This window comes from Sciurus carolinensis, chromosome 8 (genome assembly GCF_902686445.1).
Source record: "Sciurus carolinensis chromosome 8, mSciCar1.2, whole genome shotgun sequence".
NCBI lineage: Eukaryota > Metazoa > Chordata > Mammalia > Rodentia > Sciuridae > Sciurus > Sciurus carolinensis.
In genome coordinates, this window is record NC_062220.1 from 87,292,768 (window position 1) to 87,318,161 (window position 25,394).

Here is a 25,394-nt window from a genome sequence, read left to right on the forward strand (position 1 = left end):
CCCCTTCCCCCCACTCAGTGCTTGAGCGGAGCAGCTTTCCTCTGCTGGGCCTTCTGCTGTGATGTTCTGCCTCACCTTGGACCAAGAACAAAGGAGTCAGTCACCGAGGGACTGAGACCTCTGAAACCCTGAGCCCGAATAAACTTTCCCTCCTCTAAGTTATTCTTGTCAGGTATTTTGGTCACAGGGATACAAAATCTGACTAAAATACTTTGCAATTGGGGGCAATAATTTAGAAGTAAATACATTTAAAGCATCTTAATGAAACTGTTTAAAAATGCAAGTATAATCCAAGTACCTGAGTACCTGCTTAGACTCTCAGTTGTCCTCCATAACTTAAGAAACACCTCAGCACCCCATCAGAATTTGCCTTCCTTATATAATGGAAAGGTGGGAGACAGGAAGTAAGAGTGCGTGAGTTGCTGGGAGTGGGGCAAACAGTGAAGGGGCAGAAAGTAACAAAGGTTATTTTCTATATAAATAGCAGCCCATCAAAAACATCCCTATACATTAAATTATTCAATATGTGTTAATGAAACAAGCAGTAAGCTTTAGTATAATTTTCACTATTACTGGTTAATTTTTTATTCATGGATACATAAAATAAGGTTTCAGTTATCTAAAAAATTCCTTACGTTGGGCTTAGTTGACAGCAGCACCAGCTTTTCAAGTATAAAGAATTGACTTAAAACCAGGTGCTGTGGTGCATACCTGTAATCCCAGCGGCTGGGGAGGCTGAGGCAGGAGGAGTGCAAGTTCAAAGCCACCCTCAGTAACAGAGGTGCTAAGCAACTCAGTGAGACCCTGCCTCTAAATAAATACAAAATAGGGCTGGGGATGTGGCTCAGTGGTTGAGTGTCCCTTAGTTTGATCCCCAGTACCCACCCTGAAAAAAGAATTGACTTGAAGGTGCAGGAGAGTTGATACAAATTTAATTGATATAATATTCTCTTTTAAATATGTATTTACTAAAAGCCCAAACACTAAATCTGACAAGACAATGCATGTTCATTCGAATAGTTCTTAATATTCACCCTGTTACTCCTCATGAATTCTGTCCTTAGAGCAGGAATTGGCAACCTCAAGAACTGGTTTCTGTGTTGAAGGGTAACATCATTCATTTCTTGCCCTCGGGACTGGATCTGTGGTGCTGTTAGCAGTCAATGTTATCTGTCAGCCTTCAGGAGCTAGTGCCTGGAGCCCAGGCTTCTGAGTGTCTTCTACGACTTCTTCCACTGCCATCTCTCATTTGGTCACTTTCAGGAATTCACATTCCATTCATAAACATGTGACAGAGAGACTTCTAGGTGCTTATCCAATATCTCTTCTCACCTTGCTCCTTAGTAACAGATCTGATCAAAGGAAACAATATGTTCAAATTAAGCCCAACTTTTGCCATCCAGCCTGTATGATTCAGTTTTGTTCATTAAAATGTAAGTAAAGGTTGTTGAAGCCAAAACTGGGGACAGGCAGTTAGTGTAGAAATAGGGGATCGGGTCAAATCAAGGAAATGGAGGCCATGAAAGCCATCTGCCTCTGGAAGTTGGAGACTGCCCCTGGGAGAATGGAATGTCAAGGATCTCCGGAGCCCATTGATTACCAAATTTACCTGCCCTTATCAAGGACTGCAAACAAGGAGCTGCTAATTAATGCCCCCCACCCTCCAAGGCCTTACCTGGCTGAATCACTCTGGCCCTCCCCCTGCCCCATACACTTCTCACTTTTTACATCTCACCTGGAAAACCAGGCCTAGTCATTTAGGCAGGAAGGAGAGATAAGGGGGGAGAGAACTGGAGAACAAAAGAGACCTTAACCTATAAAAGATGTAGGGTGCGCTCACTTCTTGGGACTTTAGAACATCAGCCATGGCCCCCTTCTCCCTCCTGGGAGAAGTCTGTATTATTACCTTTAAATAAAACCTGCTTAATATGCTTGCCTTGGCGTGCTTCTCTAGTGTTCAGACTTCAACATTAGAGGGAGCAGAACTCGTCACAGGTAAATGGCGATATCATTGTTAGATGGGGACCCCTGGGAAAGCTTCTTTAAAAACATGCTGACTCAACTGCTGAGCACCATTTTCACTTGGCCCTTTCGCCTTTCTGTTTCTGGAAGTGCTGTGTGATCGCTGGAGCAACAGTAGCTTTTTGATGAACATTAGAAAGAGAGCCACAATCTAGGGTGGTGCCCCGGGACTGCTGAGCTGCCTGCTTCTGGAATTCTCATTCTATGCAAGCAAAATAAACTTCTGTTTATTTAAACCGCTGCCTCTCAGGTTTCTATTACTCACAGTTGAATGCAATTCTGGTATTCTAAATATTCTTTCAGCATAATCCTCCATGTGATTTGTTCAACATTGTACGATTGTCTTTGAATGGAGGCCTATGCAACAGGGATGTGTACAGCTCATTCAGGTTCCCTGACCTGGAGCATGAACACTCAGCTTAAAAGGCTCTGCCACACTGAATTAACCAGCGTGGACATGGGTGGCAGGGCAAGTCCAGTGTTGTACTGGGGAGTTCATGGGATGGAATCAGAAGTTGAGGTCTGGGGTCATCATAACAGAGCTCTCAGCTTGTCTGTTCTCCTGGGAAGGGAAGATCCATGGCAATATGTTGGAACAAACATGAGGCTTCCTCCTGCATTTACACTAGAGTTGTGGAGACCTACCTATCAAGTTTATGAAAACCCAGAATCTAAATGTCAAGATCTTCTGGCAGGTGTAAAATAGACTATAATCAAACCAGGGACATTCTCGCTGCATCTGCCTTTTTCCACCTGACCTGGGACTGGGATGGTCCTGTTCCTACCCCACCCCAGCAGCACCATCAGTGGAGAGATTACTACCACTGTGAAAAAAGTAAGAAAAATGGTCACTGTGGCTGACCTCATTCCCATTCCATTGCTACCCTCTGCTCCCCCTCCTCCCCTCCCCCCTTTTTTTTGTACTGGGGATTGAACTCAGGAATCCTCAACCACTGAGTCACATCCCCAGCCCTGTTTTGTATTTTATTTAGAGACAGGATCTCACTAAGTTGCTACCCTCGCCATTGCTGAGGGTAGCTTTGAACTTGAGATCCTCCTGTCTCAGCCTCCTGAACCACTGGGATTACAGGTATGCACCACAATGCCGGGCCCACCTCTTCCCCTTTTTAACTAGGATCCCCCAATCATTTGATAAATAAAAAAATATTCACCAATAGAAAATGTGTATGGGACTCAAAATAGGTCAACTGTATATTGAAACATTTTTTGTAAAAGTATGATCTTCCAAAAGCAATTTATATATATGCACAATAACTAAAGCAAATTTGGAGATGAAGGCAGGGGGTGGGAAATGAAAAAGAAGAAAGAAAGAAGTTTGAACTTAAGCAGGTCTGGTCTACCTGCTCAGCAAATAGATGAACACATTTCCAAATCAAGGACGTTTTCTGTGCTCTGCCAGTTGTTAATTATCTGAACTATATCCCTTAATACCATCATGGTTTCAGTAATGGTGTAGCTTAGAAACTTCACTCTCCTGTGGTTTCTTAAGCAGAGCTGGAGCCAGCTTGTCAAGCAACATTTAACTCTAGGAGCTGCCTCAGTGGGTTGCAAGCTTCAGGGAGCGCTCCCTAGGTGAGCCCCAGACCTCCGTGCAGGTGTATGCTCATGCTCGAGGCACTAATGAAGACTGGCACTCACATTCTGCGTCCTGGCTGCCACAATCTCCTTCTGATCCAAACAACAGGGAATTGCTGAGAGACCTGTAATACTTCCATTCCTCCCAGAGCTCATGTCTGTTCCTGGCAGCCCTGTTCAGGGGCTCTTGCAGGATCTCTGTGCTATCACAGTGCTACTCTGCTCTAACCCAGCCCTGGAGCTGCACAGGTCCACCTGGCCTCCTCCACCCTAGGGCAGGGGAAAGTGGAGGTTCCCAGAAGCACAGGGCAACTCAGACTGCCTATGGACTGCTGTCTCTCCTGATATGCTCAGGTGGTCCCTTGTCTCTGGATTCCACCGGTCACACAAGAGCTGTCAGTAAAGCAGCCCACAACCTTAGGTTGCAGAAGCACTTAATTAACATTTGAATCGCTTGATCCTTCTAAACCTCAGTGTTATTGGTTGGATGTGAGGTGTCCTCCCAAAGCTCCTGTGTGAGACAATGCAAGAAAGAGGTGAAATGACTGATTTATGAGTCTTCACCTAATCAGTGCATTAAGCCCCTGATGGGATTAACTGAATGGAAACTGAAGATGGGTAGGTGTGGCTGGAGGAGGTGGGCTTTGGGGAACATGCCTGAGGGGCATATATTTTGTCTCTGGCCAGTAGAGCCTCTCTCTCTGCCTCCTGATCGCCATGTGAGCTGCTTCCCTTCACCACACTCTCCATCATGATATTCTGCCTCACCTCGAGCCCCAAGGAATGGAGCCAGCTGTCTATGAACTGAGACCTCTGAAAACACAAGCCCTCAAGTGAACTTTTCCTTCCCTACCATTTTCTGGTTGGGCATTTTAATCACAGAAGCAAAAAAGCTAACTAAAACACTCAGTTTCTTTTTCTGTGAGATGGGAATAAATAATGGCATCTTTACATTGCTGTTGTTATTGTCAACACAACCACAGCTACTATTTCTTCCCATTTACTACAGGAAGCATATTCCTGGATAACAATAGAAACTGCTTCAGTGCTCTGTACCTCAGTTCTCCATCTGTAAAATGGGGACAATAACATTACCATACAGGGCTGTTGTGGAGATTAAGGACACTATTGTCTTAGAACTTAGAGGAGCCTACAGCAAGTAAGACAGTGCCAAGCTTGAGGAAAGGCTCTGCTAACACTCACCATAGAGGCAGGTCCCATTATTTATCCCTATCTTACAGATGGGTAAGATGAGGTTTAGAAGGACAAAGTAGCTCAAACATCAGGCAACAGTGTTTTTGTGTGCTTTCGAGGACCTGGGTACTTCTCTCTTTTGCTTTGAGAAGCTCTGAATTCCATCAGTAGTCATCACTTGTGGTTTGGATCTTACTGTCCCCTAAAGCCACTAGTTGAAGGCTTTGTTGCCAGCCTGTGGTCCAACTGGAGGTGGAGTTAGTAGAACCTTTAAGGGGTGGGGCCTAGCAGAAGGAAGTTAGATCATTGGGGGCGTGCTCTTGAACAGGATATCGGAACCTCAACCCCCTCCTCCCTCTGTCTCTTTGCTTCCTGGATACTATGAGGTGAGCAGCTCTACTCCACCACCCACTCCCTGCCATGATGTGCTGCTTCAGCACAGACCCAGAGTCAGGAGGCCCAAGCAACCATTGACTCAAACCACTAAGTGAGTCAAAATAAACTTTTCCTCTTTTTAAGCTGATTTTTCTCAGGCATTTTTATCACAGCTATGGAACACTGACTAACACATCACCTATACTTTAGAGATCAGTGTTGTGTTTTCCCAATTGGTTTCTCCATGCCTCAAATCTAAACTGAAAATAAGTTTCTTCCCTTATTTCTAGTGATAACTCCTAATATTTTCCCACAATTATGATCCACCTTCCTCCTGGAGCCACAGGATGGGGGCATGTTCTCCCCAGTTCCCTGTGGCTTCCTTGCAGAGCAAGGGTGCAGTCCCTGCAGACAGTGAGGCCTCCAGCCTGCAGGGACAGTTGACTGTCTTGGATGATAACTGCACCAATTTGCAGGAGCAGCTGAGGGCTACTTCCTTTCCTTTGCAGTTCACACTTAATAACGAGCTCTTGCCTCATCACCTTCTTAGGTTTCCTGTTCTAGGCTTCTAGCTCATGAAACCAAAATTCCCTTCTGCTACGTCTTTTTAGCCTACTTCCTGGAAAGATGAATGATCTCTTCTTCTGAATGGTCTCATTCTGCCCATGGCCTTAGTGTCTGGTTTTTCTGCAATGACCTTGGGGCTTTTTCTCTCAGCTTCTATCTGACCTTCAAGTCTGGCTGCTCTGGAGCACACATTAGCAATTCTCACACCCAACACTAATTGTTTATGTCAGGGAATGTTATTTATCTACTCTCCCCAGAAGTTCAGAGCAACACACCTGCAAAATGTCACTCAGACTAAGCATGGTTTCTTTTATCTTGTCCCCCAAAGAATTGGGATAGAAAATGATTTTCTATCAAGTGACAAGTCTCAAAATATATTTTAGTGTTTAGAACTGCACTGTGAAAAGGAGGTCTGCCTTCTAACACTGATCACCCACCCACAGCTGCCCCACTGTGACCTTTCCAGAGGCAAATCACTGTTATAGGGAGAGAATCCCTTATCCAAAATGCTGAAGTGTTTTGGACTCCAGTTTTCTTTAGAATATTTGCATATATGTAATGAGATATCTGAAGGATAGGACACTAGTCTACACACAAAATTTGTTTATGTTTCATGTATTCCTTATACATCTAGCCTGAAGGTAATTTTGTGCTATATTTTTGACTTTGACCCATCCCACAAGGTCAGATGCAGAACGTTCCACCTGCAATGTCATGTCAGCACTCAAATAGTTTCAGATTTTAAAGCATTTTGGATTTTGGATATTTGGATTAGGGATGATCCACTCATAATAATTTTTTGTTTTGCCTTCCAGAAATATATGGGCCTGAATGTCATGTGATACCATACCACATTGTCCTGGACCTTGACTTTTTTCAATAATAACATATTTTGGAGATCTTTCCATATGCAAATATAGATATGCTTTTTATTCTTTTAAATGGTTGCATAGTATTTCATTATATGTGAAAGTCCCACTATTCCTGTAAAAAAATTATCACAAATTTAATGGTTTGAAACAACACAAATTCAGTATCTCATAGGTCTAGAGGTCAGACATTCAAAATTGTTTACACTGGGCTAAAATTGAGATATTCTCAGGCCATGTTCCTTCTCCAGGCTCTAGGGAAGAACCTGCTAGATTTCTAGCCTTTTCCAGCTTCTAGAGGCCTCACCCACTCTGTGACTCGAGGCTCCCACAGAGCAATCCTATCACTCTGACTGCAGTATCTGTCCTCACACCTCATTCTCTCTCAGTCTTACACTTCTGCCTTGCGATTTCACTGGGCCACCTGGATAATCCAGGATTATCTCCCACCTCCGATCTTCACTACATAACATCTGGAAAGTTCCTTTTTCCATAGCAGGTAGCATATTCACAGGATCATGGCCTCTTTGGGGGAAGACTCTCACAAGTGGGACTAATGGCCTACGGGAGGAGAGCTCCTTCACCCAGTCCTTCTGCCATGTGAAGACACAGCAAGAAGGTGTAATCTGTCAACCAGGAAGGGTCCACCCTGACACTGAATCTGCAAATGCCTTGATCTTGGACTTGGACTTGGATCTTGATCTTGGACTTCAGACACCAGAACTGGAAGAAATACATTTCTGTTTTATAAAGCCCAGTCTTCGGTATTCAGTTAAAGCAGTCTGAGCAGACTAAGACACCCTTCATTCAATGAACATTTATTAAATGACTACCTTGTCCCATGCATTGTGTTAGACATTGTTGGGGATATGAAGATATTTCATTTTTAAAAGATCCCTGTTTCAGGTAGGTCCCAAATCAGTGGAGTAAAACAAGTGTTTCCTGGACTTGACCCAGGAATGTTAACTAACTATTGCTGAAAAAATAACAAGTACAAGAAGTTCCAAAGCAATTTGTGAGCCCAAAAGAAGTACATATAGTGTATGGGAGACAACAACATGAACTTACTCTTCCATTTTCTAAAACTATTGAAATGTTCATCAGTATTTAATATGTAAATAAACAAGAAAGCATTAAGCATAAAGGCTCTTTTAAGGTGTTATAGGCAAGCAATTTTGGCACAGACTGGAGTCACACTGCACAAGGTTCAAATCCAGATTCTATTATTTACTAGCTGTGTGACATTGGGCATGTTAGTTAACTCCTCTGGGCCTCAGTTCTTTTCACCTATCAATTAAGTACTTGTCCCATAGGGTGTTGTGAAGACTGAATGAAATACTGTCTGTAAGTGCTTAGGATGGGGTCTGCCACTTAGTAAGTGCAGTTTAGGCTATTCTTATTTTCTAAACATGCATATCTATAATACTGGAAATGCAGCCACTCAGAAAAAGTCTAAATGGTTTAATTAGTCCTGAATCAACCATGGAAGAGTTCAGTGGTTTGCAGGAATCCACTTGGGACTTCCTGGTTGGTGAGACAGATGCTACATGCACCTGGCCATCCTGCCTCAGGTCCATGGACTGCCCTCCCTGGACTCCTCATGGGATAATGGTACTAAGGGAATTTGGAAATCTAGGGCCTGGGTTTCCTTCCTGAATTGACTGAGGGAATTCTGTACTCTCCTGACAGATATGGCTGGGTAATTTATAAATTTGGTCATATTCCTTGTGCTTATTTTTAAATGAGATAGGTGATATGCTCTTTATTGATTCTGTCATTCTCCCATTCACAATGTAAAAGATACCCCTCTAGTCACAGCCTAGAAATTCAGGTTCCTGCCAGGGTCATGGTGTGCAGTCATCTTGGTCATATCCTGCTCCTTTAACTCTGTCCCCCTTTGGATCATTCTTGGTAGCCTCTGCCTCTTTCTCCCACCTTTAAAATGATGCTAATACCCACCAGAATGGCTTCATGAGATCATTAACAGAAATAATTAAAAATTAGAAAACATTCAGCAGATCCAAAGTGATACATAAGTGTGAAATAATGCCTCTGACTCTAAAATGTACATTGCTTTTCTTCTTTATTGCAATGAGTTACCTGCCTCATCTGTATCTACAGAGTCTGCTCTTGGGTACTAAATCCAGCCTGCAACATTTGGAAATATACATTATAAACACCATTTGTTGTGCGAACTAAACACTCAGCACCTGCTTCTAAGTGTCTAGTGCTGTTTATGTCTCTGCAACTGTCAACTTTTATCTTACAGTCAAACTGGAGTACTTTCTATTGCTTTCAACAAATAAAAAGTTCACCAAGCGCAGCAGTGCACACCTGTAATCCCAGCGGCTAAGGAGGCTGAAGCAGGAGAATCACAAGTTCAAAGCCAGCCTCAGCAAAAGTGAGGTGCTAAGCAACTCAGTAAGACCCTGTCTCTAAATAAAATACAAAATAGGGCCGGGATGTGGCTCAGTGGACAAGTGCCCCTGAGTTCAATCCCTGGTACCCAAAAAAAGTTCAAAAAGAAAAAAACTACATCTTGCTGTTTATATATTTCTTAGTACAAATTGGCTAAAGGTTTCTTCAGAAAAGCAGGAAAAATGAAGCCAATTTCTAGTGACCCTAGTGCCCTGTGGATCAAGTTTGCTGTAAGGCAGGTCTACCCTCCAGCTAATGACACTTCCATTTGAGGCCCCTGACTTATATGAGTCCCTACCCACTATGTCTAATGCTGCTTCTTTTTTTTTTTTTTTTTTGTCCTTAAAGAGCTCACAACACCAGATATATAAGCATAAAGCTCCACAAGACCTAATATCTTCTGCAGGTGCCACAGTAATTATCATACATGGCCACTTGCACTGGGGACAGCTGCAGAGGAGCAGGGAACAGGGAGGGGGCGTATGTTCTGTGCCTGGTGTTGAGCTCTGCTGTACTAAAGATTATGTACTACTTGGTCCAATTGCTCATGTTGCTGACCCAGGACCTTGGACATGATCTCTACCTCCAGCAGGCAACCCCTGTAGGCTGAGAACCTTTCCCTAAACTTCATTCTGTGCTACTTCAGAATCCTGAAGAGTGACCCATGAGAAAGGAGACATATTCAGAAGCAATTCCTTTAATTCAGGGTTTCTCAACTACAGCATTATTGGCATTTTGAGCCAGAAAATTATTTGGAGGTGGCGTCTCCTTTGTATTGCTCGGTATTTAGCAGCATCCCTGGTTTCTATACCTTAGATGCTAATATTACCTTGTGCCCTCCATCAAATTGTGACAACCAAAAATGTCTCTGCATATTGCTAAAGATCCCCTGGGGACGAAGTCTCTGTTCAAGAGCCGATGCTTAATCCAACATTCCAGCAGGACCTAATTAGATCAAAAGACATTCCTTTGGAAGATTTACTATTATTAAGATGACAATATTCCCCGAAATTGATCTTCAGTAATTTGGCCCAAATTTGTCAGTGTAATTCCTACACTAGTCCCCCTCCCTTTTTGCAGGAATTGACAAACTGATCCTGAAATTCATATAGAAATTCATAGGTTCCAGTATAATCAAAACAATCTTTGAAAAAGAAGAACAAAGTTAGAGGAATTTCCATTCCCAAGTTCAAAGTTTATTACAAAATTGTAATAAGCAAACTAGTGTGGAACTGACCAAGGGCAGACATATGGACCAACAGAATAGAACTGAGGGTCCAGAAGTATTTGTGACATTTATGGCTAAGTGATTTTCAACCAGGGTGTCAAGATAATTCATTGAGGGACAACTAGATATCCACATGCAAAAGACTGAATGAAGTTAGAGCCCTCTCTCACACCATATACAAAACTTACCTCAAAAGGTGTCAAAGAATTAAACTTTTTTTTTTTTTTTGCAGTGCTGGGGATCGAACCCAGGGCCTTGTGCTTGCAAGACAAGCACTCTACCGACTGAGCTATTGCCCCAGCCCCAAAGAATTAAACTTCAGAACTCAAAGTATAAAACTAAAAGACAAGATAGAATGATCTCTTCATGATCTTGGATTGGGCATGGCTTCTTAAATTTGACCCCCTGAAATACAAATAGCACAACACAACAAAATGATAAATTGGACATCATCAAAATTAAAACTTTGGTATTTTAAATATACCGTCAAGAAAATGGAAACTATCCACAGAATTTTCAGAAATATTGGCAAATCATATATCTGATAAAGGACTGTACTGGAATGTACAAAGTAGTCTCAGAATTGGATAATAAAAAGCCAAAACAATCCAGGTTTTAAAAAGGCAAAGGATTTGGGTAGACATTTCTCCAAAGAAGATATAAAAAGCACATGAAAAAAATATTTGACATCATTAGCAATCAGGAACAAACAAATCAAATCCACAACGAGGTACCACTGCACACCCATTAAGAGTGCTATGATTTCAAAAATGAAAGCAAAAACTGACAATAACAAGAGTCAGCAAGGATGTGGAGAAAGGGGAGGCCTCCTAAATGGCGGGGGGGGGGGGGGGGGAATACAAAGTAGTACAACCACTTTGTAAAGCAGTTTGGCAGTTCCCCAAAATGGTAATCAGAGTTACAATGGCTCAGGAGTTTCATTCCTAGCCACTGAATTGAAATCTGAGAACAAAATAAAAGAAATATGAATGAGAATCAAAAACTTATGCCTACCACAAAAACTCATACATATCTATCCACATGTTATTCATTACAGAAAGTGGAAACCATCCAAGTGTTCATCAATTAATGAATGAATGGATTAGCACAATGTGCTGCATCAGTATAATGGAATATTATTCAACAATTAAAAGCAAGTGTAGCACTGATGTGCCACAATGTGAATGAACATTGTGAACATTATGCTAAGGGAAAAAGAAATCAAGGACAAATGATCACATATTGTATGATTCTATTCAACAAAATGTCCAGAATTGGCAAATCTAAAAAGACAAAAAGTGGATTGATGACTGATAGGGACTTGGGGAAGGGGTTAATAGGGAATGACTGCTAATGGGTATGGGGCTTCTTTGGGGGACGATGAAATGTTCTGGAAATAGTGGTGATGGTTGTACAACTTTGTGAATATTACTAAAAGTAACTGAAGTGTAGACTTAAGGAAATAAATCAGATGAACTATAGAGAAATTGGAATGAAAAAAAATGCCAATCATTGGGAGAATCAGGATTGCTCGAGGAACTTCACCAGAGAGGCCTGACGGAGAAGGGAGGCCGTGGGAGACCATGGCCCAGTTTGCTTTGATGCAGGTCTGCAGATGCCCTTCCACTTTACCATGGCAGCTGCAAGTTGATCACAGTAGTGGCACTCACGAAGCACCTGCCCCTCCGGCCCACCCCACAGTGTCTGGGCTGTGAGCTGGTCTGCCGAAACTCACACTGCCGAAACTCACACGGCACCCAAGGCAACCTATGGTGAAACCTGCAGGAAAAGCCCAGAAGACCTGCTTGCAAAGTACAATGTGTTGAGTACCAGAAGCACCAGTTCCCATGACGACGAAGTTCTCATCCACGAACTCAGTGTGGACCTTGTTCCTACTTCTTACCTGCTGTAATCTTTGTGGTCTGCTCTCTATTAATTACAATAGATTTAAGATGACATGTCTTCCTTGTGATTGAAATATGAGAATGCAATAAAAGAAATAGGAAGGAGCATTGAAACTGTGGCCACACAAACTTGTACATATGTATTCATATGTATTATTCATTACAAAAACTGGAAATAATCTAAGAGTCTGATGAGTGGATTAGCATGATGTGGTGTGTCAGTGTAATGGAATGTTATTCAACAATGAAAAGGAACTGATTGCTGGGCACTGTTTTAGGTGCTGGGAAATAGCACTCAACAAAACAGACCCCAATCTCTGCCCTGTGGAAGGTGCATTCTAAGGGCTGAATGCTGATCCTTTTCTGAAAGTATATATTCATTACATTCTTGCCACATCTTTTTTTTAAAAACTTTTTATTTGTTATTTTTAGTTACACATGACAGTAAAATGTATTTTAACATATTGTACATAAATGGAGTATAACTTCCCATTTTTGTGGTTGAACATGATGTGGAGTTTCACTGGTTGTGTATTCATGTATGAACATAGAAAGTTATGTCAGATTCATTCTACTGTCTTTCCCATTTCCATCCTCGCTCTCTTCCCCCACTCCCTCCCTGTCCAATCTGGTGAACCTCCCCTCCTCCATCTTCCCCGTCTATTATGAGTCAACATCCACATATCAGAGAGAACATGGACATTTGGTTTTTTTGGGGACTGACTTATTTCACTTAGCATGATAGTCTCTGGTTCCATCCATTTACCAGCAAATGCCATAATTTCATTCTTCTTTATGGATGAGTAATATTCCATTGTGTATATGTACCACATTTTCTTTATCTATTCATCTGTTGAAGGACTTGCCACATCTTTATGAGATAGTTACTATGTTAGTGAGCTCTTTGTCATTGTGAAAAAATACCTGAGATAATGAACTTTTAAAAGGAAAGGTTAATTTTAGCTCACAGTTTTGGAGGTCTCAATCCATAATTGGTTGGCCTATGTCTTGGGGAGGGTGGGGCAGGGGTCTATAGTGAGGCCACACATCATAATGGAAGTGTGTGGCAGAGGAAGCCATTCACTTCATGGCAGGCAGAAAACAAGAAGATATGCAGGAAGGGGCTGGGTCCCAAGGTCCCCTCAAGGCCATGCCCCCAGTGCTCTTCCACTAGGCCCCACCTGCTAAAGGTTCCACCACCTCCCAATAGAACCACAGACTGGGGACCAAGCCTTGGACACAGAGGCCTTTGGGGAACACTTCCAAACCACAGAAGCTTCTACTATAATTCTCTTTACAGGTGAGGAAGCTAAAGCTCAGGGAGGCCTCATTACACACCCCAACTCACACTGAAAGGGAAGGACCAAGATCCCAAACCGAGCAAAGGACTCTCGGAGCTGAGCACTTAACCATCCTTTTCCCAAACCATGGTGCCCCAGAAGACCACAGGGAATAAATCCCACTACAGGATCTTTTAATTTTTGAAAGAAAACAGAAATAAGTTTCAGATATCACATAAGCTGCTATTATTAAGTTCTTTGGAACTAAAATAATAAACACAACCCTTAGCTATTTCTTTGGACCCAGGATTGCTTTGAAATATTATTGAGATACTAAAGACACCACACACAGAGAAAATTCTGTGCTCTGCTTTTGTCTTCCATATCTATTGGCACCCTGCATACTGCAGGCTCCTGAGGCTGCTGGCACAGAGGGGCACCCTGCAGGTACTGAATGAAGGGATGAGCATATGAATGGGACAGAAGCAAAGAGGACATTTATAAGCAAAGAGAGCCAAGAGGTAACCAGCAGGGAAAATAAAAGAAATGGAAGAAGAGGACACAATATTTGCAGATTAAAAATTATGTGGAACTATGAAATAGCAAAAGCCAGATTACCTGGCTTGGAATCCTAGCTGTACCACATACTAGCTCTGTGATCTTGCGCAAGTTACTTAACTTCCCTGAGCCTCAGTTTTCTCATCCTTGAAATGGAATTTTAAAAAGGTGTTATAACAGGTTAAATAAATCTGCATAGACAGTCTGCTTAGAACAGTGACCAGCCCAGGGTAATTGTTAAATGTGTTGCTTGATTATTCTTATCATTATTTTTATTAAAGTTCTATGCAATCAGAATTTTTCTTCATTTCATTTCAAAGTCATTTGGTCCCTAAGGGAATGGAAGATCAGCCATGCTGGTGACAGCTAAGGGGGCCCATTGCCCCAGTTTGCCCAGGACTGAGAGGTTTCTCTGGGGATGAATATTTTGGTGTTGACATTGGAGAAAGTGCTGGGGTGACTGGGATGAGTTGCTGACCTGAGTGGCAGAGTATCTCTACTTCCTGCAGGAATCTGATTGGAGGCTTATTCCTGACTCAGGAAACACCACTTCCTGGGAGACCAGAGAAGCCAACAGCAAGGAATTGAAGTTGTGATAAGGCTGAGCACCTGGAGGCAGCGTGTATAATTAAGGTAGGAGAAGGTGGGTATGGTTGAGGCTTATGGTAACACCAAGAACAGAGGAGAGGACCCAGCACTACCTACCTCTATGAGACAAGAGTTTTCAGAGAAGTGGGAACAATCACTTTAACTAAATTTTGTTGATAATTCAAACCAAAGACTTGAAAATTATTAGATCATGTAAACATATATATGCTAAAAACAAAACAAAACAAAAACTTGCTCCTTTAACCAACCAGCTGTCAATATACAGAAGTCATCCATCCAGAGTTTCTTAAGTTGCATACAAGAAAATGCCCACATCTATTCTTATTTCACCTGATTCTGGCATCAGGGACCCTACAAGTGGAAGCCAGTATGCTGGTCCCTGGGGAGGCCGTGCTTTAGTGAATGGGCAACCAAGAGACAATCTTTAAAAGTCTGTTTGCTTCTGAGACTACTGATGAATTGAGGACTGGGACTTGTGGCTTTGAGGGAACCCTGAAATATGGTGACTACATCAAGGCCCAGCCACCTGCCGAGGTCCAGCTAAATGGCCACCATCTTCACTCTTATTTCCATATAAGGACTGCAGTTTTTTTCTTATTCATTGTCAAGATTTACAACCACTTCTTGGGAGAATCTTCAGGAGCTATTCCATTTTCTTTTCTTCAAGATGTTAGTTCAGGATGTTGGGCAGCCCTCTCCCCTCAGGCCTACTGATAACATCATCATCCTCTGTGACCAGTTTCTAACTGGTGGTTTGAGTTTTGTGGGAACTAATTCTGCATTTGGACCTCTGTCAGTCTTTCTTAGAAAGTCGGTGGGACTGCTGTCGGTGTGGGCTGGGTTCACACAAATATTTCATCCACCTCTCATGTTTTTTTTTTGTACTGGGGATTGAACCCAGGTTTGCTCAGCCACCAAGTCACATCCCAGCCCTTTTTATATTTCATTTAGATACAGGGTCTCGCTAAGTTGCTGAGACTGGCTTTTAACTCGCTATCCTCCTACCTCAGCCTCCCAAACCACTGGGATTACAGGCATGTGCCACTGTGCCTGGCTGACCTTCTCTCTTATTTCCCTCCCCTTGTGCCATCACCCGTCTCCCCTCTGCTTGCCGTTCTTATGTCCTCTCTCATTTTCTTTCTTTCTTTTTTTTTTTTTTTTTTTGTGGTATTGGGGATCGAACTCAGGGCCTTGTGCTTGGGAGGCAAGCACTCTATCAGCTGAGCTATCTCCCCAGCCCTCCTCTCTCATTTTCATTCCTTTTTACATGTGAATCCTTCTTACATCTGTACATCCCTCTGGGTTTACTTGCTTTCTGACTGCAGTACCTTCTTCAAAATTTTTGGTTGAGGGTCAGCTGGTAGTAAACTATCTCGTGTTCCTTTTCTATATAAAGGTCTTAATTGCCCTTATCTCTACAAGTTATCATCACTGAGACATGTATAAAATTCTGCATTGGCAGCTCCTTTCTTTCAGCACCTTGAAAATATCACGTCTATTAAATGTATGTTAGATCTTATCAGTCTATAGTCCAAGCCTCTTAATCTTCCATTTTTTTCCCATTTTTTTTCTTTTGCTGGATCGTGGCTTTTTTTTTTTTTTTTTAATCTGTGTCTAAAGCTACTGATAAACTCATCTATTGAGTTTTTAATTTGAGCTAATGGTTCTTTTCTAGACATTCGATTTCATTCTTTTTAAAAGACACTAGATCACTTTTTATGTTTTCAATGTCTACACATTTTCAAGCTGTGTCTAATAATTCCAATATCTCAGTTAAATTGATCTGTTTGTACATTCTGATGTTTTTGTTTTTCGTGCTTATGATACTTAATATTCTTGGGTGTTTATCTTTGTGTGTTTCTCATTGTCTTTGAAAAATGATATGTGGGGTGTGTCCTCTCTAGAGAGGACTTGTTTTGATATTATAACATTTAATAATTGCTTTTAGTCTCTGATCACTTTAAATTCGTAGCTTCAGATTCCTTTGGACCACCCACACAATATAAATTTGAGGTAAAACTCTCGGGAGGGCTACTCAGTGTACTAGAAAAGGAAAAACCCAAACTCAGGCTGGCCTTCCCCCGATCCCAGCATAAAGGCAACTTTCTTTGCAGTTTCCTGGGGTTGGGATCAGTGTTGGTTTTATTTCTTATTCAGTCTTCCCCGGGGGTACCTCCTTATTGTGGGATTTTCCAAGATATTCTCCACCTGGCCTGTGCTTTGATTTCTTTACCCCAAGAAAAGAGAAGTTCCAAAGTTGCTGGGAATGAAAGTGATCTCAGGACAGAGGTGGCTACTGCATTCATTTACCTATCTGGGGTCTTGCTTTCACTCAGATATCACCTTCATTTGTTGGATCCTTGTCTTAAAGGATATATAGTTTTTAAGTATTTAATTCAGCATTTAAAAATGCTTTTGTGTGAAGGTTGGTCTGAGTAACTTATCTTGCCATTACCAAAACTAGCAGTATAATTTTTTTAACAGTTGTACTTTACTATCATATGTATACCAATGTTACCTAATGACCCCTATGATGGACATGTAGGTTGTTTTTAATCTTTTTATATTATAAATAATATTGCAATGAATGAATTCTAATCTACCATGTGTACATCATGTAATTATGTGTGTGTGTGTATTTGTTTGTATATATATATATATATATGTCTATATGTAAAATATAGATATACATACAACTTTGGGTATGGTAAGTGCTCAGAAATGGATTTCAGAATCAAAATATGTTATGCTTTTTGTTTGTTTGTTTGTTTAACTTTTGAGAGCTTTGCTAAGTTATACTCCAATGCATTAGCAATGTATTAGAGTCTACCATAGCTTTCCTTGATAACACTTTGGATTTAGGGGAAGGAAGTTCTTAAAGTTATATATGCAAATGCCATCTTGGTTTGCCTAGAAATTGTGGCAATGAGATTGTGATTGGGGTGAGGACCTTGCTGGGTTGGACTTAGAGTGGGATCATTTGTACCTGTTTCCAGGGAGGAGAGTTGATCTGGGACCCAAGCTTTTCTCTGCAGTTCACTTAGACATTAGCCCCTAGACTTATGAAGCTTAGATTTTGAACTTCCTCTGGTGTCCCTTCTGGTAGATGAATGTGGAATTTGGCCCAGAAGGTGGTACGTTCTGGGATTGGACTCAGGATGCCTGTTTACTAGCAAGTGGAAGGGCAGCCCTTTGTGGCACAGATTGATACTAAGAAAAATAACTTTCCTTTGCTTATTAGGATTTTCTCCTCTTTCTTCATTTTACAAAATGCATATAACAAGAAAAAAATAATATTTTGAATTTTTTTGAGGGTGAGTTTAAAAAAAAACTTTTGACTTTCTTTTGGCTAAAGAGTTATGATAAACATATGGAAAAAGTTTAGTGCTTAGGTTTTTTTTTTCTTTCATATTTTGTATTCAATGAGCTCTAGATTCGTATTCTATTGGCATATGCTCTGGATATCTATTTAAATAACTAAAGAGCAACATGAAAATAAATTCTCAGTAAATCACTTATATCATACCTGTGTCTAATTGCCACACCTGTATTCCCCTGGAATCCATCCCTATTCTGAAAGCATTAAGTGATGTGAAACTGCAATATACAAAACATTAAATAAGTGTAGGCTTAAAATATTAAGATCTTTCATTAAAGATAAAGTAAATGTACCAGAGCTTATATCATATAATTTGAGATATCTTTTCCCTTTATAATGAAGATGTCTTTTATGGAAAGATACTTGGAGACTATGTAAATATTCCATTTGTCACCTAACATTTGTCTATAGATTTTACATTTATTGATGTTTCTTGCTTGAATGAATCGTTACTGTGATTGTTTGCCAAATGATAATTTTTTATTTCTATCATTCCTTTCACATTTAATTACTGGCATACAGAACTTTCTCTTCTCCCTCTTCGTGTGTTTGCTTAAATCTCAATGATATTTGACTCAATGGGTTGGAATCAATTCTTATCACTAATTTATTTTAATGCTCATCCAATCTTGAGCTTGCCCAGTGGTTCAAACTGGCCTCCATGTCCTTCTGACATGCCCCATCATTTTTGTGTACTTCATTACTTCCTGGCATTAAATTGTCTTTCAGACCAAACGTAAAAAGCAAAAGTGAATTGTGCTCTTCCTTTTCCAGTCCTGAGATCAGTCATTTCCCACCCCTAAAATCTCTTTCTTCTGTTAGTGGAAAATGATTTTTAGACATCTGCATGCTTAGCAAACTTACTGCTATTTGTTTATTGCCTTTATTATCCCTCATGGAACTATGATAGAACATAGAAACATTCACATTCATAATATATATATATATATATATATATATGTATATATATGTATGTATATATATATATATATATATTTCATATGTTTTTGATTCTTGAATGGCAACTTGATGTTTAGTGGGACTTTGACATATTACCAAAAATAAGTACTTGGTATATGTACAACTTAATTAGTGTTTTCAGTGTAGGCATTATTATCATAATTAATACTTTATTGAGTATCTAGATGATACTCAATATCTCTATCTAGATGATATAGATAAGAGTTCATAACCATACTTCCAGTTCAGTTCAAACAGTGCTTAAGGAGAAAGAAAGACAGAAAGGAAAATGTAGAGAAACAAAGAAAAAGATTAATGGCAATACTGATCATGGATAAGTATGTGAACAGAAAGATCTGTGGATGAGGGGAAGAAAACAAAAAATAGAGATCTACCTGGGTGAGGAGGTAATTATTCAGTGATGGTAGGTTATATTGCAGTAATACTCTAAAATCTTAGTGGTTTAAAACAACCAATGCTTCATGGTTCTGTAAGGCTTACTCTCTGTGCAGAGGCTCAAGAATCCAGGCTGCTCTGACCTCACTGTCCCTTGTCTTGTGATGGTTTCCTCTCAGCACAAGTCCTCAGGGATCACTGAGGTGGGAAGAAGAATGTGAGATGGCCAGCTGAAAAACACTTCCTCGTGGAAGGGACAAACAACTCTTCTGCTCACTGTTTATCAGTTCAGAAAAGTCGCATGACCACTCATAATTTCAGCAGGCCAAGGAACACTAGTTCTCCTGCTGCCCTGAAAGGAGAATACAAAGTCCCTCAAAATCTTTTTCTCCCAGCTGTTAGGAAAAGCTGGCAATATTCTGACTATTCAGATTCACATATTTGTCTTTGTAAAGAAAATTTGTCTTCCTCATCCCATAAATATTTGTGAAATCTAAGATAATTAAGATGAGTCATGTTATAGATATTAAAAATAATTTCAAAATTATTTTATTTTGAATTTACACAGAGGAATTGCAAGTGGAGATGTTTCACATGGTTTCTACTCTGAAATCGTTTTAATAAAGGTATAAATCAGTGATTCTCAAACCTGGCCACATGATAGATTCACTTGGAGAGAATTACAGAAACAAGGTCCTAGATGGACCTCATTCACTGAGACTCAGGGGGATTGGCCTGGGTGGGATCTAGAAGCAGGAGTTTTAAAAGCTTTCTGGGTAAGTCCAATGCAAAGCTAGGATTAGAATCCCTGTTTCCAGTCCTGATGCCACTGTACTCCCCCTGTCCCTTCAGCCAGTAAGTCACCTCACCAAGGAAACCTCCTGGCCCTAAGTTATTGAGGGGAGGTACTCCCATGGCCCTCTGTGTTCTCTCTCTCCCTCTCTCTCTCTCTCTCTCTCTCTCCCTCCCTCTCTCCCTCCCTCCCTTCCTTCTTTTGTACTGGGGATTAAACTCAGGAGTGCCAAACCACAAAGCCACATTCTCAGTCCTTTTTATTTTTCATTTTGAGAAGGGGTCTCACTAAGTTGTTTAGAGCCTCGCTAAGTAGGTGAGGCTGGAGTCAAACTTGTCCTCCTGCCTCAACCTCTCCAGCTGCTGGGATTACAGGTGTGTCAGAACCCTCTATGCTTTTTATCTGTCCTTAATACAGGGTGCTGAATTTGCCAGGACTTTTTGCTGTGTTTGGCTACCAGTTTTGCAAAGGTAGGGACAGGTCTTCTCTGCTGATTGACTGCCCAGCCCCTGGCATTAATGCCTAATCAGTTAATATGCATCAACAACATTAGTAAGTTAATATACAATACTGAACTTAGAACTATCTTTCACATTGCTTCCTGTCCCAATAGGAAGCTTTGAAGTGGAGACCTAGGGTTTGGCAATTTGTTTATTTGTATCCTTGGTGACTAACTACTCTAGACCTCTTCAAAACAGATCCTAGACTCACTGCACAATGAACATCTAAGACTGGCTAAGGAATGGCAACTAAAACATTTGATGCCTATTGTGATTATTTGAACTCATTTGAGAATTAGGCATACTGGAAACTTTTCTTAAGAGAATTCGAAATGGCTAATTCATTTACTTGAGCATATTATACCTGTGTACTTTTAGGTAAGACAAAAATGAACACCACCACCACCTGCAAGGAAAAAGTACAAGCTTCTCTGTCCTTCGAGGACTTCCCTAATTTCTTCCCAGTCTGTTTTTCTAACAGTTACCTTTTGATTTCAGAAGGTTTGGAGTCAAATTGTTGTACAATTTTCTGAGAACATCTGATCTGTTTCTTAATTTCTTTGGACCTCAATTTTGCCATCTGTAAAATAGGGAAAGGGGAGACTTCTCTCTTAGTTCTTTTGAGGATTAAGTAAGATACTGCAAATGACAGTGCTGCATAAAATGGGAAATCCTGTACAAGTGATTCGAGTCACTAGTTGCCAGACAGAGCTACTGATAGGTGACATCCTGAGGTGAATGTCTAAGGGTTCTCTGCCTGATGCTTTCCTCAGAGTTTTCTCAGATTCTATCCTGCTATTATACTTAGTCATCAATAGTCTCCTTCTCTTTCTTCTTTTTCTTTTTGAGCTGGAGTCTCACTGTGTTGCCCAGACTGGCCTCCACCGCCTCAGTTCAACCAATCCTCCTGCCTCAGCCTCCCAGGTAGCTGGGGCTGCAGGTGTGCACCACTGCTCCCAGCTCTTCCTTTCTCTCGTACATCGTTATTTCTAAATGAGTCTGGGCAATAGAACTGAAGCAGGGAGGCAGTGATAGGGGAAAGGTGTCAACCTGGATTGCTGTATTTTCCGTAATGTTGCAAAGAGGGAAGAACAGGGCAGTGAGGAAGAGCAAGGCCCCCAAACACATGCTCACAAATTTCAAATGTGCCATTGACGTTGAATGATTTATTATAATACTTCAAAGCATATTTTGTAAAAATTAATAAAGTCTGAGTAATTTGAAAGCTTTCCAGTTTAGTCTGCCAATACATCTTTGCCGAGAAATGCAGAAAGTGAAGTTCTGAAAGAATGATTTGACCCACGGGCCAGGGACAGAAGGATTACTGAGGATTTTCATATGTTCTTCGAGTGCCTTTCTATTTCAGGAGAAAAAATAATACAAATTCCATTTCACCGAAGCAGCCCCAGTTACACCAGAGAGGTACTTTCTATTATAAATCACTCTTTATATTTAAAAGTCTTAAATATAGAGTGAAAAGAGTTTAGAAAGCAAAACTGGTGGTTTTCATTGGACTTTAAAAAACACAGATGCGGACATGTAAATGAAAATGGTAGTTGTGTGATTAATTTTTGCATGCTAAGATTTGTTTCCAGGGTTCCTTTTGAGTCTGAAGACTGATACCAGCTTTTACCAGCGCACACAGGATGGGAGGCTGATTCTGCATGACGCTCTGTAACGAAAGGCTTCGAGGTTAAATCAGTTTGGTAAACCATGAATGCCCTACTCCCTCCTTACAGATTCACAAGGCATGTCTGCCTATTAAAACTCTAAGCCTCCAGCAGAAAGAGTCTACATAAATTTGTTTAACTCTGTCATTTCCAAATTTCCTTGACTATGGAAATTCTTTTAAAAAGAAGAGTCATTGTTAACATTATTAATCAGTTAAAAATCTGTTATCCTCGGGAGTAGCTGTTGGAAACTCTGAATTATGTCAATTAAATAAATTCACTTGCCCAACCCTGCACAGAGTGTTCTTTCTGGAATAGAATTGAAATAAGAATTATGCAAAGTTTTATATAAAAGTATAAAGTGATTTTAAAAAGCAGTCATAAAGGATTTTTGTAGGAGCTTTATTTAGATAAATTCACATACTATATATGAAAGTGTAAGGTTGAATGGTTTGGGGAATTTTCAGAGTTGGGCAGACATCATTGTCAATCTTAGAGAGTTTCCACCACCTCAGTGAAGAAACTCATCCCCTTTTGCTCTCATTCCCCATTCCTCTATCCTCTCACCCATCCCTAGGTAACCACAAATCCACTTCCTGTCTCTATAGATTAGCCTATTCTAAAAACTTAATATAAATGGACCATATCATTAGTGGTCTTTTGTGCTTGGTTTCTTTCACTTGGCATGATTTTTCAAGGCTTACCATTATTGGAATATGTTTAAGTCTTTCTTCCCAAAACTGAGTAGTAAAGTTGTGAAGGTCCATAGAAGACCAGGAAGATAAGAGAGCAAAGAAGGACCGAATGGTGTGTGGTCCCCAGGGACCTACATGCCTTCTGTTTGTGACCCCCCTGGTGAGGACCCCCACCCCATCAGGGGAAGGGGACTCTGACTGGGATAAAAACTGCCCCATCTGGGGAAGGGGCCCCTGTTCTTCTTATGGTTTGCACTCCAGATCTTTTTACACATACTAAATTCACCTCCTCTGCAAAATCTGCTCCCTGAAAATTGCTGGTGGATCAACAACAGTGGATCAAAGGTCATGCCGATGCTGTCTTTGGAATGTGGGGCGCAGGGCTTGCACCTGTTTCTCGAAACCTGGGGTTTGAGATGCTCAAACTTGTTTCCTGCTTATCACAGAGAACTTCGGAGGGAATTTCCAGGGGAATTGCTCTGGCGCTTCAATTAAACCTTTCAAATTGTAAAAATAGTTAGGAGAGGAAATGCTGCCACTCTCCTGAGGCATCTACCAGAGTCACCAGAGGGATATTATATTTTGTAAAGTGCCTCATAGCAATTTTCAATAATTAACTGAGAAGCACTCTGGGACAGGCAGAGAAGAGTTCTTCTTAAGAGAGCAGGTAAATTGGGGGCTGGGCACAGAATTTGCCACCCAGTCATAGTCTTCCCAAGAAGAGGAGGAAAAAAAGTTTGAAAGGAACTGACTCTTCCCTGGGTACCTGGAGTGAGGCCGGCTGTGCCGCTTGCTTCTATTGCGCCAGCCAGGACTTCCTTCCTTCCCATTCCTGCAGCTTGGTTGTGATGGTTGAGTATACTGTACCCTCTTTTAGCTTGCAGAGTTCAAGGACCCTGAAACGGCTGGGGGGATGCGTTGGAGACTGGTCTGGCACTGGCTTCAGGGGATCCTCATGTAGTTCCGATGGGTGGCTTTGGCGTAACCCTGGCCTATAGCCAGCCTGGATTGTGTTCAGGGTACTATTGAAGTGCTGGGGCCAGGAACTCTCCACGTTTCCATTCATTCGTTCCTGAGGGCTTACCGTCTGTAGACAATGGGGAGACCTTAGTAAATAAGACGGTCCCTGCCCCCCTGGACTTGATAACCTGACTCAGATTCTTCTAAACCAGGATGTTGCAGGTTTCCTGTAGATTCCATGAAATAATTAAGGATGTTACCAATTAATTCATTTTTGACCTGAGTTCCCAAGAGAGACCTCAAATGAGCAGGAGGAAGCCTTTGTGTGCCGTATGCCAGTCACCTCTCTGCGTGTCTCACGCCTCGTCTCCTTTCATCTTCCTGCAGGCGGGGAACTGTCATGACCCTGTGACAGAAGAAGGTGAGGCTCAGCAAGGTTTAAGAGGCAGAGCCAGGATTGACCATCTGACTCCAGATCCTGTTCTCCTTCAATGAATCAGTGCTGCTGCGAGAGACTGAGAAACTTTGGTACTGACATCAAGTTCAAAGGATGTCCAAAGGAGCACTAACAAGTGACAATAAAGAGTGATAAATCCAGCAGTAACACAGAGGCTTTGTGTCTTGAATGCTGTGCTGTGGTGAAAGTGTATAGGTTTTCACAAATCAGTAGGGATTGGATTTGTCTCCATGTAATTCAAATTCCAAAAATTTAAATCATGTAATTAAACTTCCAAAAATTTAAAAATTTAAAATTTAAATCACAAAGTAGTGATTTATGATTAGAAGATTATTCATCTTTTCTATAAAAAAGGAATATGAAATTCCTGGGTCTTCAGGGTTAGGGGCTCTTCCAGTTTTCATGTTCTTTCTCCTCATTGTCTAACATGGTTGCTGGTGCTCCGGATATCATATCCTAGTTGTAGGCAGCAGAATAAAACAGGTGGAAAAGGAGCCCCTTCCTTTTGGAAAGGCTACTCAGATGTTCTACATAATACTTTCGTTTCTATCTCATTGGTCAGAGCTTAATCACATGGCCAACATAGCTTCAAGGGAGAATGAGGCTTGTGATCTTTTTTTTGACAATAATGGTTGTGCATAATTGTGTGATTTGTTGTTACATATTCATATATGCACAAAATATAACAATATACTTTGTCCAACATCATTCACTAGTATTTTTTCTTTCCTAGCCCTCTTCCCTCCCTCAAGTTCCTTTCCTCTACTCTACTGATTTCCTCATCAGTTTTCACAACTTTTCTTTTCCTTATTCCTCTCTAGATTCCACATGTGAGAGAAAACATACAACCCTTGACTTTCTGAGTTGGGCTTATTTCACTTAACGTAATGTTTTCAAGTTCCATCCATTTTCCTGCAAATGACATAATTTCATTCTTTTTTAAAATTAATTTATTTATTTTTAT

The 25,394-nt window shown here is 41.0% G+C and overlaps 1 long non-coding RNA gene across 1 annotated transcript in view; it reads left to right on the forward strand.

Moving 5' to 3' along the window:
* The window catches only part of LOC124990706 (uncharacterized), a 36,267-nt gene extending 11,142 nt beyond the window's left edge, over window positions 1-25,125 (forward strand). Inside the window, exons 4-5 of the long non-coding RNA XR_007109792.1 lie at window positions 14,521-14,644; window positions 24,361-25,125. This is a non-coding gene — a long non-coding RNA (uncharacterized LOC124990706). The remainder of the gene's footprint in view (window positions 1-14,520; window positions 14,645-24,360) is intronic.
* The last annotated feature ends 269 nt before the right edge of the window (window positions 25,126-25,394 follow it).